Source organism: Protopterus annectens, chromosome 16.part0, assembly GCF_019279795.1.
Source record: "Protopterus annectens isolate FY-2018-M chromosome 16.part0, PAN1.0, whole genome shotgun sequence".
Taxonomy (NCBI): Eukaryota; Metazoa; Chordata; order Ceratodontiformes; family Protopteridae; genus Protopterus; species Protopterus annectens.
Window position 1 is genome coordinate 25,392,876 of NC_056750.1, and position 17,295 is coordinate 25,410,170.

Genomic DNA, 17,295 nt, shown 5'->3' on the forward strand with positions numbered 1-17,295 from the left:
CAGAATGACTTTCGCTTGAATAATATTATTGGGAAAGGCAAACGTTCTTTCCCAATGAGTCATGACCAAATTAGCTACACTGGCGCCACACGGAGACCCCATAGGCACATCAATCAACTGATGAAGCCATCTGTTATTGAATGTGAAATAGTTACATGTCAAAATAATATTCAACAATTTGCTCACCATAAATATCTCTTTGGGTGGAGCTTGGTAATAAATCATCTCCAATTGAATCCATTCAAGTGTTACCTCATGGGGAATTGAAGAATATAAATCAATGACATCAATGGTCAGAAAATAGACATTTCCTTCAAAGGTAGCTAGTCCAACTTTTTCCAAAAAGGACCAAGAATTTCTGGCTATGTATGGTATATGTGATTCATATTGTTTGAGGATGGTGTCTACTACCTTCGCTGCTGCATGGGTAATACTACCCCTCGCACTCACTAATTGGCGCATAGGGGGATCACCAATACTTTTATGAATCTTAGGATTCCCAAATAATGCTGGAATGCGTGATGAGGGTACTGAAATAAAATTGTAAATGTCCATATCCAGAGACCCACTAATGAACATGTCTTCAAAGTATGACCGCACACAGTTCATACTAATATTCAATTCATTCTTAGATACTTCTCTATAAGTCTCTGTAGAAAGTATCGCTAAAAGTCTATCTATATATTCATCCTGTTCCATAGCTACTAATCCACCTCCTTTGTCAGGTTTCATTATTCTGATAGAAGAGGAACTGAGAGCTTCCAATGAGTCCAATTCAATCTTGGAAATGTTGAAGTGGGTCTTTCGTTTACACTTAAGCAAATTCCTAATGTCCACATCACACATGTGTTCAAACACTCCCAAACAAGGGGCCAAAGGTGGATTATATGTACTTGGAATGTGATACATAGGCCTTGGTTGGACCGTCTCTCCCAATAAAAGGGCCAAGTTCAACTTTCTCACAAAAAGTTTGAGGTCTAAAATTGATTTATCAACACTAGCACATCTAGAGGGTATAAAAGTTAAGCCCTTGGCTAAAATGTCAACAAGGGGTTGGGAGAAAACAAAATTTGAATAATTATATATTTTGAAGTCCTTCCCTGTGTTATATATCACTTCAAAGGGTTTATTTGATCGGGTATTAGAAAATCTAACATCTTCCATCAGTTCTTCCTCGATTTGTATTTTTTTCTCGTCATTCTGCTCGATGTTTGTTGAGGAGACGAGGCTTGTGTTTGAAAATTTGCCCCAACCAATCCTGTATCAAATTGACGTGGATTATCAATATTATCTCCCTGCTCCCCTGCTCCATCCACTCCTTCTAGACTCAGTCTCTCTTGATTGGCCCCCTTGTTCTGCTCCATAACTGAACATAACTGAACAAACATGAAAAACAACAAATTTTATTAAGCCACTGTAAAAGCTTTTCGTTAGTACCTTGCACTAACTTCTTCAGACAAGCAAAACATTCACACCATTACAAGTGAGTTTAAATACCAACATTGAAACACTTAACCATGCTCTCCCTTTAGCTCCTTAAAGGTACAAATCATAGATAACTAAGGTGCATTTGCAATTCTCTGTTAACATAATAAAAAATTCACTATTAACATAATAAAAAATTCATACACCGAGACTGTAATAATAGCACGCTTTGAAACTGAAAGAAAAAAGAAAAATCGTACAACATCAGGGTAAGGGCAAATTCTCACAGTCCGCTATTCCATGATCTCATGCAGAAAAGCACCTGAAAGGCTTTAAAACAAGTCACTCTTACAGACTGCAACCATATAAACATATACCATTAGGTAAAGCCTGTAAGACATCTCAGACTTTAAAACCTGTAGTTATGGCTAAACAATTTGAACATGCATTTGTTGTCACATTTTCAGTTGACTCAAACCATGCTAAAAACAAGGTAAGAAATAACAGTAGGATATTTAGTGGAAATAGTGCGCTTTCTAAGGCAGTGAGTACAGCCCTTATACTTGTTAAGAAAAAGGGACACAACATTAAATACATTTTAGAAAAGCCCAAACCTGCTGTTAATAAATTTTAGTCAGTTAGTATAGTTTCAAGGAATGTGGTTGAAGGGATTAGTTATGCACCTATAACACCCAATTTTGCACTTAAATGAAAGTAATAATAATAATTGATAATAATTAATAATAATAATAATAATTAATAATAATGCCAGTTCATGGTACTTAACACTTTGCAAAAGTGCTAATTGTCTTTATAGCATTACGTGTTATGCTTTTAAGAAAATTGGGTATTTTTATAATTGCTTATGTAACACTGCATTTTAGAGGTGGAAATTTTAATAGCTTATTGGAACAATAGGCAGCTCTAGTGGCAGGTCTTGTTAGCACTAAACCATTTACAAGTTTAAATACCAGATTAGTATGAAGAGTGTTTAAATAATTATTGAAATTGTTACATAGTGTATGACGTACCACAAGTATGCTTCAAAAATTAGAAAACTACAAGCTTGTTAAGCATCTTTATGATGTCAAAAAGGTGCTTCACAAGCTTTTGTGAAACATTCCTAGACAATGTTATAATCAGATCTCACACTAGGGATTAACAGGGGCAGAGTTGGCTGGCAAAGAACAGCAGCAGAATGTAAAACAACTTTCAAAAGCTGTTAGAACTTCATTCTGCCATACTTATAAATAAAAAGTGAGGCAGAACAGTGTCTAACAGTTTTAAAGCCATTAGATATACAGTTTTTGTTTCAACCTGCTGTCTGATTGACAACACTAAGTGCATTCCTGGCTTTCAAAGGTTTTAAGAGCCAGTAAAACACTTTGCACTCCTGCACATTTTTCCTGTACCTGGTAGTACATGGAGCAGATAAATCTCCATCTATTATAAAGAATTGTGATTGTATTACAGATCATAATGCCTTATTATATATTGTCAACATGGCTACCAAGATTCACCTGTTGTGCCTTGCTCTTAAGGTGAATTTCTTGGCTTCCATATCTTGAACACATAATAAACTGGTTATGATCAGAGACCAGATTGTAATACTTTATATTATATGAATTTTAAGGTTTAGTAACTACACTACCTATGAAACTCACTTCTTGTTTTCTAATTGAAATTTTAAACTGCTGTTATACCAACTTGCTGTATTTATCTGTATCATTATTTATTTTAAGGACTTGCAGAGCTTAGAAGTTATACTGAAAATGATCTTACTGAGTTGTTTGACTTAGGTTTTTATACAAAATGTACTGTTTTAAATGAGTTACTTGTTCTGAGTAAGTCTTCATTGTCTACTGGTGATACAAAACCCACTAAACATTGATTGTAATGTGCGAGTACTAAACCACAGGAAGCAGTGGTATCGATTGCTTTTTGGTTACATCCAAATTGATCACACAACTCAAAGTCAATAGCAACACTTAGGTATGTGAGCTTAATAATGGGTGAGCTGAATTACAGGAGCGTTGTGACGAAAAGACAGATTCATGGAGAAGTAAGTGACTTGGTAATTACCATAGAAATGACTATTTCTAAAAGTATGGGAGAATCTAATAAATGCACTAAACTGCATTGGGCTATATGAATACAATTTCACTTGGAGGAATATTGACAGGATACCCTCTAACTTATTTGTAGGGACCTACATTAGTTCTTTTTTTTTAGTTTGCATTAAAGAAATAAAATAACAAAAAGTGTTAGCACAGTCAAGAACATTAGCTACTTGGCTGTTATTTGCATTGTTTTGTGAATGAATCTATTAGCAAATTATTTATAAAATACACGGTTGTGTATGTGCACAAACAAAGATAACAATGTCTAGAATGTATTTGTCATGATATCATTTATTCATAGGTTCATAGCTTCATAGGTGTGTACTAAGCTAATGGTCCTGGAGCCTTTAGAAGCCTAGCCCATAGGATTACCCTGGTATCATGCCACCCAACCTTAGTTCCTAGTGCCTCTGTCGAGCAGAGCCACTGGAGTGATCCCCGGGGTGAATTTTCTATTTCCCATCAACTCAACAAGATTTCTCTTGAGGATGGCCAGTGAGGTGCTCTGTTTGACATGTGTGGGAAGTTTATTCCATAGCAGGGGCAGTCTCTAGGTTATGAACCTGTCCATCCAGCATGTTCTACAGTCCAAGAAACCTAAGAGGTAGCTTGTACATCCAGGAAGGCAAAAGTCTAGGGGAATGGAGGGAGGGATCAAATGCTGCAGCAGTGAAGGCAAGGACATCTACTGTTATGGCAGTGATGGCGAACCTGTGACACGTGTCAAAGGTGACACACCACGACATTTTGTGTGATACACCAGTGTTCTCCAACACCCGAGTTACCAAAGAAACTGAATGAACAAAAATGCACTGCACTTAAAACACAGCAACAAAAAAGTTATTAATTGATGTTAATCAAATCAAATGCAATGTGTTCCATATTTTTTCAGTTCAATTCAAAATTACTATTAAAAGTAGAGTTATTTTTTGGTGCATTATTTTAGTCCCAATTATCAGTGTGCATATTGTTTTTTCTATTGTAAGTCACTAATTTTTCTTTTACTTTTATAATATATAGCAGCACACATGATTGGACTGTATTTTTTTAAATAAATGAATACGTAAAGTATTGTTTCCCTTTTGTTCGGGGGGGGGGGGGTGACACACCAGCAGAGTCACGATAAGCATTTTCCAAATTTTTGACACACTAAGCCCAAAAGGTTCGACATCACTCTGTTATGGTAAGAATTTACACAGTATTCTTAACAGATGGGAGACTGCCAAAGCTCAAGAGGAAACTAGGGAGGGGGAAGGTGCAGAAAAGCCTCCTAAAAAGCCATAAGGAATGGCACTAGCAAAACCAGCCCTAGCTCTAGGGCTGCCATCCAATTTGTAGTGCTTGGTAAAGGTAGGCACAGAAGTCCAGGTAGCTGCTTCAAGAATAGAATTAGTATCTAAGCCCTTGAAAAAATCACAAGAAGAAGCCACAGGTCTAGTAGAATGAGCCTCAACTGAAGAAGGAAGGCTCTTGCCATGAAAAGTTTAACAAAATGAAACAGCCTTAGAAATCCAAGAAGAAATAGTTTGCTTGGATACAGCAAGTCCCAAAGATCTAGGATGAAAAAAAAACAAATAACTTATCAGATTTTCTAATAGCCTTAGTCTTATCCAAATAAACCCTGAGTTGCCCATGCACGTCCAAAGTATGCAGCACCCTCTCACTGTCAGATTGCAGACAGGGGATAAAAGCAGGCAAATTAATAGACTGATTCAGTGATAGCTCATTAACCACCATAGGCATAAAAGAAGGGTTAGTGCGCAAGGATACTCTGTTCTCAAGAAAGATCGAAAAGGGAGGACAAGCCATAAGGGCCTGCAACTCAAGACACCCATCTGGCAGAAGTAAGAGCTAACAAAAGAACAGTCTTCCAGGAACACTGTAGCAAGGAAACTGAAGCAGCAGGCACAAAAGGAGACTGAGTCAACTTCTCTAAAGCAAAATTAAGATCCCAGGGAGGAGGAACAGGCTTCCTGGAAGGTCTAATATTAAGAGTGCCTTTAAGAAATTGTTTAACCGCAAATCTAGAAGCTAAAATAGGAGAAAAGGGCAGACGGGTAGAGATAGCTAATAAGTGGGCCTTAATAGAAGAATAGGCCAAACCAGCATTGAGCAACTCACACAAATAAGAGAGAACCAAAGGAACATCCACAGTAAATGGGTCCAGGTTATGAGACAGATACCAAATAGAAAATCTCTTCCATTTAGATAAGTAGGATTTCCTAGTAGTAGGTTTCCTGACCTCCTGTAGGACTTGCAGCACATCCTCAGAAAAAAAAGGTGTCTGTAAGAAATCAAAATCCTGTCACCCACAGTGTCAGTTGAAGCAAGGACAGGTGGGGATGGATGAGAGATCCCTTGCCTTGTGTGATTAGATCTATCCTGTGAGGTAACTTGTGATGATTGTCCTTGGCTAGATGCAGAAGTAGGGGGAACCAGTGCTGTTAAAGTCAAAAGGGAGCCACCAACAAGAATTTGGGAGCATCCTGTTGATTCTTGAACAGGACTTTCGGAATGAGAGGAGATGGAGTGAATGCATGAAGAAACATCCTCTTCCAAGAAAATGAGAGAGTGTCCACCTTCCATACCAGAGGACCTGGGACTCTGGCAAAAAACAGAGGAAGTTCTCCATTTAGAGGGGATGCAAAAAGATCCACTTGAGGAGTACCCCACTGGTGGATAAAGTCCAGGAACACATCCCTGTGAAACATCCATTCATGGGACTGAATTAAGGACCTGCTCAGAGTGTCTGCCAGAATGTTCTGATCTGAAAAGATATAAACTGCCTGAAGAGTCACTTTATACTTGACAGCCAGATCCCATACCAGAAATGTCAGCTGGCAAAGAAGGTAAGATCTAGTTCCCGCTGTTTATTGATATACCACATGACTGTGGCATTGTCTGTGAAAACCTTGCGAGGACCCAGAGAGAGAAAAGAGAATGAAAAGTCTGAAGAGCCAGCAGAAGAGCTCTTATCTCTTTTGACATTGATGTGCTCCTTCTGTAGATGAGGTGACCACACTCTGTACTTTTAGGGAGCCAAATGTCACCCCCCCCATCCCATGTCTGAAGCATCTGTGAACAATTCCTGAAAGGGAAGAAGGGAATGAAAAGGGATCCCTGGATTTAGAGACAACTGCTGGATCCACCAGTGAAGTTCCTGTCTGAGACAAGGAAGAAGAGGAACTACAAAGTCTAGAGGACGTGCACATTGGAGCCACACTGACTTCAGAAAGCACTGAAACTTTCTCATGTGAAGTTTGGAAAGCGGGAGCGTCAGAATGGGGGTGCCATGAAAGCCGGGGCTCTCAGGAAACCCTGGTGGTAATAGAAGTCAGAGAAAGAAGAGTTTGAAAGAAATACATGAAAGTTGAGGCCTTTGGAGGGGGCAGGGGTGCCAGCATTGGCACTGTCTGAATCCTGCAGCCCAGAAAAACATGATCCTGAGGAGGGGTCAGAGAAGACTTTTTGAAATGTATAGCAAACCGCAGGCTCTGAAGAATGGAAATGGCAAAATGAAGATTTTGCAAAAGGTTCTCTGGAAAGGATGCCTGAATCAACAGGTCATCTAAGTAAGAAACTATTTGGGTCCCCAATCACAGAAGCAAGGATTTGATGAACACCTGTGGGGCAGTAGAAAGGCTAAAGGGCAAAACAGAGAACTGAAAATCCCAGGAAGCAACAGAGAAATGCAAACACTTCTTGAAAAGACAATGGATCTGAATATGGAGGTAAGCATCCTTGAGATCCAGAGACACCATATAGGCCTGAGGGAACAAGAGAGGAAACAGAGTCCAAAAGGAAGGGACTTTTAGAAAAGTGTTTAGCTGAGTGAGGTCTAGAATAGGTCTCCATGTGCCCTTTTTCTGGGCACTAGAAACAGTCTGGAGTAGAATCCTTTCCCCCTTTGGGACACAGACATCTCTTGAATAGTACCCTGCATGAAGAGATTTTGATGAACCTCTGGGGAAAAGTGAAGTTGTTCTCAAGGAAGCTGAGGAATGCCCATAAAAGGAGGGCAGGATTTCCACACCATGAAGTACCCCTGACGAATAATTGACAGAACCCAACAATCCTGAGTGAACTGATGCCAAACAGGAAGAGAAAGAGGAATGTGGCTGGGAAGAGACAAATAGTCATATAGCACCTGACTTTTCCAGAAAGGAATGCTTTGGAGTCCTTAAAAATTGAGTAGCCTTAGCAGGAGGAGCCCATTTGCCACTCTTCCTACCTTTAGTAGAAGGGCGGAATTGTCTACAAGCAAAAGCAGGCTTAGCGGGGTAGTTTCTCTAAAATTTAGGCACAGGAGAAAGAAGTGCATGTTTAAGCTCCTGTAAGGCCTTACCCTTATCCTGCAGGGACATAAACCAGCAGTATCTTCCCCAAATAAAGGTTTAAAATCCAGAGGAGCATCCATCAACTTTAGCTTTAATATCCTCAAATAGAGGCTGAAGCCTAAGTCAAGAACACCTCCTCATCACTGAACCAAAAACAGCACCCCTAGAAGAGGCATCTGCTGCATCATAACTACATTTAATAGACTGATGAATGACTTGAGAGGAAGTCCCTAGCAAGGAAAGAACAGAAGTTTTACCCTCAGAGTCTGAAAATCAGAAATAAGTTGACAGGCCTGAGAAAGAAGAGCCAACACATACCTAGACATATGGGTCTGATAATTAATAGCCCTAAAAGCTAGGGTAGAAGTGTAAACCTTCTTACACAGGGTTTCCGTAGCTCTGCTGTCCTTGCCGGAAGGCAATAAGCCAGGTGAAGAAAACAAATGAGACAGCTTATCAGAGGCTACAGACATGACAAAGGGATCAACAGCAGGACATTTATATAGGAAAGAACAATCCTCAGGCACCCTATAAAAACCTGTCAGGCTTCTTGGGAGCAAAGGGCGGAGAATCAGGTGCATGAGAAGCATTGGAAAAAGCATCCATCATGGCAGCCAAAACAGGAGAAATAGCCACAGGTTTAGGGGATTCCAACTGCAACAATGTATAATACCTTTTATGGATATCAGAGACCTGAGCACAATCCCACTTAAAAAAAAAAACATCATCCTAGAAAATGTGTCCCAAAGGAAATTTCCTCAAAAGGAACATCTGGACTAATAGATTCCTCCTCCTCTGACCCATAGTCTAAAGGAGAAGGAATTTGAGTAGAATACGTCAGGGATTCATTATGTGAATCTGACTCATCCTCAGAAGAACCCTGTTCTCTAGGCCTTTTAAAGGGAGTAGAGGAACAAGGAGGAGCAGGAACTGAAACCCTTTGTGGAGGCTTTAAGGACATTAAAGCAGTAAATAGCCCTTGAGTGGAGGACTGCCACTCATTTTGTAGATCCCTAGGAATAGAAGAAACATGTTTAATTTTTTGTTTCTTTTTTAATGGAATGTCCCATCCAAGAAACTGAGAAGGCTCAGACCCAGAACAGCAGTTGAGAATTGTAGTAGGAACTTCTTCCATGACTAAACACTCAGGAACTCCCCAAGACCCTTGGAGAAAAATCAAACGTGGTTCCCACTCAACATCCAAAACAGATGCCTTCAAAGCTTCTTCAGATGTGCTGCCAGCTAGACCCTCAACAGCTTCTGATATGACCATAGCAGAGAAATCTGACAAGACATCTGGGCGAGCCTTTGGGTTTGTAATGATCTTGGGAGAAACACCTGCAAAGGTTGGGCAGCAGAAGATTCCAGTCCACCTTTTCACCTTCCTCTTCCTCAATGGCTGATCCTCAGGGTGGAAGATTCCTTCCATTGTATCTGTAGCAAGAAGTTTAAGACACTGGTTCTCAAGATACAAGGAAAGGGAAGAAGGTCTACTGTGAAGGGCTTTGGAACAAACGCCTGACAAATAGAACAAGACATACAGTCATGAGAAACTCCTAGACAAAAAAAGACACTTACTGTGATGGTCATTATGGGGAATGTGTCTCCCACACTGGCATTTACTCTTCCTGGATGACGTTGACCCCAAGGAGCACAAAAAAGTAAGAAAAAAACAAAATCCCCAATGGGGCACTTATCTGCAACTGCAATAGAAGTCAGAAACAGGCATAGGTAGTCAATGGAGAATGAAAATGCATTCAAATGGCAGAAAATAGATGCAGGTAAACAGACTGATGGTAAAAAGATATAGTTAGACTAACGGCAAAAAAGTTCTGATTATGGTAGGCCTGACTATCACCTTTATTCCCTACTCTATGCAAGGAGCATTTGGGTGACATTCAGCATACCTTTTAAAAGCAACAAGTAGTCTTTGGAAGACTGAACAGACATTTGGACTTCCACAGCAGGAAATCCCATCTGTTAAGAATACTGCATCAGTGAATGTAAGGACATCATTAAATATGTACAGGTTTGGAGAACCAAAGAAACTTCAACAAGGTACTGTGCTCTGTTAAAAAAAAAGAAACAGAAGTGGGTGAATAAAAGAATTAAGGAAAAAGAAGTGTCTAGCAAATATACTCATTTTAACAACAAAAACAATAGATGGCAATGAAAGTTTCAATTTATTTCACCTCTCAGTGTGTTTTTATACTTTTAAATTTTGTAAATATTATCTTCATGAAATGAATTATATGTTTATTAAAATTAATATCTAAATATTTTAATTTTAGGACTAAACGTGTGGCGAATGGGGCTAAATCTAAATACTCTGAAAAACCATCTTTGTTGAGACCTATTTTTAGTGGAGGCCTGAGTTGTGTGGTTAAATGATTTGCCTAGAGTCACACCACTGGAAACTGGAGACTGAAGTAATCAAACCCAGGATTACAAGATGACACGTGTTAATAGCTTATAGTTTTAAACTTCTATGCTAAACTGCTTGGTGATGTTGCTATATTTTTTAGTTTTCCATGCAACATCGCTTGATAAATCATGAAATGATTTAGAAAATATTAAAACCACGATACCATGATAGCCACGCAGATGACATAACACATATCACTAAAAGGAAAGGAAGTCATTTGTCTATAAGATAATAACTGGAAGAATCGTGGCAGTTTGTATTCACTGCAAACAAGCTCAAAATAATATTTTTAGAAACTAAAAATGTATGGGAACAACCAAGTCCATGAGGAAACGTTGCTATTAGAAACTGTGAAAAACACCTCTGAATACATTTATCCAAACAGCTAAAAGTAAGAAAGAAATGTGAGAAAGTACTGAGGGTGACTAAGGACATAGGGAATTTACAGTTGGCAATGCCTTATCCAGAATATTATGTACAATTCCCTTGAAGCCATGTACAATAAGATTGCAAATAATGGCACAAGATTTGCAGCCGGAGCAGACCTAATGCCACTTGGACATATTTGGCACAATAGGGCCCTGTTCCCACAGGGGGGCCCCTCACTAGGATATAACATGATCTTATATCTTATGCAGCCCTTAAGACTTGCCTGAGAGACATTACAGCAAAATACAAGGCATTTTCCTACTTGTAGCCTTACTTCCACCAATGCATTGCACTAGTACTACTAATGTCACTGTTTCATGTCACGTACATGATGCAAAGTGTAAATCAGTTGCTGCTGTTAAGTGTTCAACAGAATCTTCAACCCACAACTGATGTCAGATTAACCATCTGGCTGAGTATCTCTCTAGTTAACATCACAGAAGAAAATACGAACAGGTATAATGGGAAGATTGTTGATGGCACTATGTTTTCTTTTGCTTTTTGTTGATATCTAGTATATGATTCATTGTTAATGAATACATTATAAAAAAATTATTGTGGAATAATCAGCCACAGAGAGTGTGAAAAATAAACACTATCAAGCACAAAAAAGGCTTTCTATGATGCACTGTGATGTTAGGTAACTCTTATGACTTAATGTTACCAGCTGAACAGTACGGCAAACAAATACTTGCCGTAGTTGAAAACAGGAGTAAAATAACCCCAGAAAACTGAAATGTGTGTAAGTATGTAACAGTGTGTGTGTGTGTGTGTGTGTGTGTGTGTGTGTGTGTGTGTGTGTGTGTGTGTGTGTGTGTGTGTGTGTGTGTGTGTGTGTGTGTGTGTGTGTGTGTGTGTGTGTGTGTGTGTGTGTGTGTGCGCGCGCACGTGTGGTTGGCTGCAGGGGAGGCAGAAGAATCGAGAAGTTTTTCCACTTGGCTAATAGAGAAATTTAATTACAGAAACAAGCAGAAACATAACTATACCACAGGGATACTGAAGTTTCAGAACCACATGCAAAATTATAGCAGTGAACAAACAGAAACTGAAAGATAGAAAATGAATAGAATGGACTGAGGAGGAGTTTTGGGATGATATGTGTTCTAGAAAAGTGAGCAAACTGAGTGGGTTTTATATGGTCTGCCTATGTCCAAGTGGATTTCCTTAAGACTTTCAAATGTCCTCCCACATGTGAACACAGGTTTCTTAGTGGCTACTCTAAATTATTCCTGTGTGTAGTATTTACTGTTGCCCTTGTGTCCTGGAATATGGCTGGAAATTATCTGCAAGCTTTAGTCCACTTAAGCTTGGCAAATAAATAAATAAACTTTCCAGAATAGTTATAAGTTAGGCGGTTTGTGTGAGCAATGCCTTTCCTAAAGGCAAGCCTAAGATTATTTATAATAATAATATTAGTAATAATTAGTAGTGGTAGTTTTTTGTTGTATTATTATTATTATTATTATTATTATTATTAAGTATCATGGGGAGTTCAATGGTTTTATGGGGGGGTTTGAGCATGTAGTTTTCTAGAAACTGTGATTGCAGCAAGGTATGAGAATTAACTGGACAAGGGATTCTATTAATTCAGAGCAAGTTCAGGAAGTGACTGTAAACCCATAAAAAAAGAAAGGGGTGTTATAAGGTGAGAATGTATAATAGATTTTAAACAGGATTATGCTGTTTTGTAACCCCTCCCCCCCCCATCACACAAAAAACATCAGGCTTGTCCCCTGTGACTCAGTTGGCCTGCTCTTCCTGACATCTGAGGACAGGGGGCATGGGAGGCAAAAGTTGGGGACTGTGATGTCTCGACGATTTTCCCAGGTTTCATGTTTCAGATGAGCTTCCCTTAGAGTAGTGTAGGGTGTGTCTGTAGAATGCTTAACATTTCCAAGAAAAGCTGATAGTCTACTTTTGTTGTAATGTTTTTTGACAAAATATAACCTAATAAATAAACATACTGTTTTACTTTTAATGCACAGTAATAGCAAATATTCATTTTAACATCTTTATTAAATCACAATTTAAACAGTGACATAGGTACTTTCTTGACACCTAATCTGAAATAGCTTTAAACCCAAGAGGCCAGTGGGTAGAAGAGTTTGAGGGTGGATGTGGAGTGGTATGTGGGGGGGGGGTGGTATTTAGGTGGCTCCACCAAAATTATCCAAATAGAGCCTCACAGTTGTTAAGTCGGCCCTGTTTTCAGCACAGGCTATACACAGACATGACCCACAGATTTTATATGAATACAGTGGGGTGGGAGGTTGGTATAATGGTTAAGGTGTTTACCTTACAGACAGAAGGTGCAGGGTTTGATTCTCATATAGGGTAATTGGCTATGCTTAAAATGGGCCACAAAAGTAGTTAGCCTGGTACTAATATATGAACTTATGAGCTACTGCTCTCAGACCCTACCATTTGGTTGGGAGGGTGGCCTAATGGTTAAGGTGTTTGCCCTACAAACAAGAGGTGCAGGGTTTGAGTCTCACAAGGGATAGTTGGCTAGGCTTAAAAATGGCTTGCAAGGGCAGTGAGCTTAGTACTAATCTATCAATCTAATCTATGAATCAGTCATAATTAATAGTCGGCATAATGGTTAAGGTATTCACCTTACAAACACAAGGTGGAGGGATTGATTCTGACTTGGGGCAATTGACTAGATTTAAAATGGCCGAGAAGGGCAGTTAGCCTAGTACTACCCTATTCTATTCTTGCAAAGCCTCTACCACAAAATCAGACTTAAGATACAAATTATCAAATTCTTCAAAGAAATCACTAAACCCAAGAAGCTGCTATCCATCAAATAAACAGTTTTCCAAGGACAAAATGGGGCACAGTGTGACATGAGAAATGTAGCATGGGGTTGGGGTAGTGTGCAGTAGTTAGAGGAAATTGGTGCATAGTCTTGGGGTCAATCTGTAGCAGTTAGAGGGAATGAGGGTATCAGCCAAAGGTAGTAAGATTATTTATTTGTTTTGTTTTAGAGATGCCAATGAAAACGTAGAAGCATGTCTGTAAGGAGAATGCTGGCAATGTATTTAGTAATGCATACAAGAGATATTTCTAGTGAAGTTTGCCTTGGATCAACAGTTTGACCAAGAAACCTGAAGGTGAGTAGACAGGCTAGGCCAAGTCATCCTTTTTTGGCTTTCAGACGTTATTATTCTTACAACAGCATCCTTTAACCACAATAAGTCGGTTGTCCTTCTATAACATCAGTATTAAACACATGGTGTTTGCTTATATTTACCTAATAACATTTGTAATGAACTGTTTATAATATATGGCTCACAGTCCTTTCCAGTCCCTGTAATCCATTAAATGCTGCATTAAATGTGAGATGGTATTTCTATTTGATAAAAAATCCACATACTCAAATATGTCTGAGTTAGAAACAATACTACACTAGGTTTTTGTTTTAAATGTTATTGTTTTTACATGGTGAAAACTAGATGGCAGTTTACACAGCTTGAATTTAATAGGATGGGCAGCAGAAGGTGTGCTCGTTTCAGTTTGTTTTAATATACATTGACAAATGTTTAGCCCACCTTGAAATTAATATTAAAATTATCTAGTAAGTTGTTATAACTAAGCAACGTGTTAGTGCAGTGTGTATGTTTGTCCAAGGAAAGTGCTGAGTATCCATGCACTAAAGAAAGCCGTCAAATCCTCCGTGACCTGTAAAAATATGCACACTGCTCAAACAGTTATTGATGCATTATTTTAATAACTATTCCATGCCTTTGTGGTTAGCTCATTATTGTCTTCCTTCAAAGAAAATTGTTAAGAAGGGATGGTGTGTGTGTGTGTGTTTGGTTTAGGTTAAAACCCCTTTTGCTGGTTAGGGCCACTCTCCTTCTGACACCGGCTGTGGACCGATGACCGCACGGGCGCTCCCCCTACCTTGGGTAGGACCCGAGACACCCTGCTGCGCCCTCAGCTGCACCTTTAAGAAGCTGCTCGGCGCTCAGGCTTGCTGCGGTGGGATGGTGTCTTAAAGCTACAGAGGAAGTTACGCAGCCCGGCTCAAGCACTGAGATAAAAGCTCAGATGGTGATTGAAAGTGATGGCAAACGGATTTAGCCACTGTATTAAGTTGACGAGGTAGTTCGGTAGGGGAGGCTACTGGGCTGCAAATAGAGTTGCTGTTACAAGTTGACCCCCTTGCAAAATGGGTTGTCATTAGTTCTAAAGCAAAAAAAAAACAAAAAAACGCTGAAGGGGGAAACGAGAGCATCAGGAGAAAGTTAACTTGTAACGAGTTGCAGACTGACGAGAATCTACTGGACGCCGGACAGGTGCACGGCGGCATCTTGTAGCTGAAACCTAAGGTAAACCTTGCACACTCCGACTTTAGTGGGGTCCGTAACTGCGAGCTCCAGACATTGCATATGTGGGTGCCAGGAGGTCTCATGCGTTGTCTGTAGATCAGGCACGAGACAGGTGCACGGTGTGTGCCCCTGGGGTGAATTTCCCGGACCAAGTGGCAAGAGGGCTAATCCGGTTCTGCGAGCCGCTGCAGCGGCTGGATGTGTTTTGGAAAGATGTCAGTCTGGGGGTTCCCAGCCCCGAACTCGGACTTCAGGGTGAGCTTGTTGTTTTAATGTCTTAATTCTTCGTCTTTGTGGATACAGTCAACTAAAGGGAAACTTAACCATCAGTCTGTTCTGTATAACAACCAGTAGATTAAGCTATGATTTTTTAACAGCGGGGACTGTATGGACACTGTGGTTAACAGTTATACACTTTCTTTGACATCACTTTGGGATGCAGTTATACAAATAGCAATGCGCCTTGTGGGCTATTCTCACTAAATTCCAGTCAGTGAGGGTGACTGCATCGAACCCTGCATATCCCGAGTTATTATCCGAGGGGACATGAGGGACCGTGTGTGTGTGTGTGTGTGTGTGTGTGTGTGTGTGTGTGTGACACACCTTAACTGTTACTGATTTTGCCAAGTATTTCTATCGTGTCCCTCGTAATTTTTCTGGTAAATCAGAAAGGATTACAGTCAATCAATAATTCTAGACATTGCAGTTTCATACTTTTTATTGCTCATAAAATGAATGTTGATGCAAAATCTGTTGTTATACTGACTTTTTAAAATATGAGCGTGTGTGTTTGTAAAAGCAGTTGTTGCAACAACATTTTGCAAGAATCACACACACACACACACACACACACACCTTTTCACTTGGGAGATATTATCCATTTCAGTCTCTGAAACCATCTGCAGCGGATGCGCGTCTTACTTTTAAATGTTTAAATGCCAGGCATTTAAAGGAGATTTTTCTTTGCAGTATTTACATTTTAAATATTTCAATTGTCACCGGATGCAAATAGGAAGCGTAAGGTGATCTTGTCCTTCTCCCTCGAGAAAAATTACAAAAGCTGTCTAGAACTTTAGATGGGGGTCTTACACGAATTGATGGGTCTTGGCTGCTTTTAGTTTTGCAGGACTTTCTTTTAACTTGCCGTGCGACCCCCAACACACACACACACACACACACACACACACACACACACACACACACGCCTATCACACACAGTCTGTTTAACCTTCTAGAGTCCATTTCCAGAACTGTTTGAGAGCCCAGAATAACACATCAGCACTTGGTTTACTGATTTCTACTTTGCCATTTAAGAAGTCTCACGCTGTGTTAATATAATACGGCTAGAAGAACAAAAAAGTAACATTCAGTTCAAATCTAATTTGATAGTTGTATCAACTTAGCTGTCAAGTCTCTGATGACTCCTAAGTACTTATGCTTAAAAAATTAGTGGCAGTTATATCCATTCTTTTTGGTCTTTGGTGAATGGATTTGTTCTAAAATCCTGTACAGGGTATCTTTTTTCTTTTTTTACTTTCTATTTTCTCCTTAAATTTTCAGTAAATGTTGTTTTGAGACTTGCTACAAGTATGGTGTGATCACACAAACAGTGGCAGGCTCACATCTGTGCACTTCTGTGAGAAGTTTGCATCTTGTCTCATTTTTAATCTACAGAGGTGAGACCGATCAGTTCACACATACTGATGTGGAAATTAGAGGAAGCACAACGGAACGCCAGATCCCCTGGTATTTATGAATTCTAACTTTGTGAAGGTTTTTAGGGAAATCTGTCAGTTTGCTGTCTCATCGCAGTTTGGGGATGGGGGGCGGGGACTGGGAGTTATACCCCTGATTCTTAGTTCTTAAAAATTTAGTTCCTGCCTGAAGTTACCCTGTAATTTTTAATTTATAACTGGATGACAGACGAACACCCATAATTTTACTGAAATACTTTATCTAACCCCGTGATTAGCAAAGCGACACTTTCTGTGTTTGCACCACATAATACAATCTTACTCCACATTTCCGAAAGTTTAGGAAATGTTCTTTTGCTTGTTACAATGTTTCATTTTTAGCTAAGGTTCTTTTGCTTGTTACAATGTTTCATTTTTAGCTAAGGTTCTTTTGCTTGTTACAGTGTTTCATTTTTAGCTAAGGTTCTTTTGCTTGTTACAATGTTTCATTTTTAGCTAAGGTTCTTTTGCTTGTTACGTTTCATTTTT

The 17,295-nt window shown here is 39.4% G+C and overlaps 1 protein-coding gene across 1 annotated transcript in view; it reads left to right on the forward strand.

Annotated features, from left to right (window-relative positions):
* Window positions 1-14,752: 14,752 nt before the first annotated feature.
* The window catches only part of NTNG2 (netrin G2), a 1,345,571-nt gene continuing 1,343,028 nt past the window's right edge, over window positions 14,753-17,295 (forward strand). The window contains exon 1 of the mRNA XM_044058624.1: window positions 14,753-15,328. The gene's annotated coding sequence lies outside the window, so the exon portion shown is untranslated. The remainder of the gene's footprint in view (window positions 15,329-17,295) is intronic.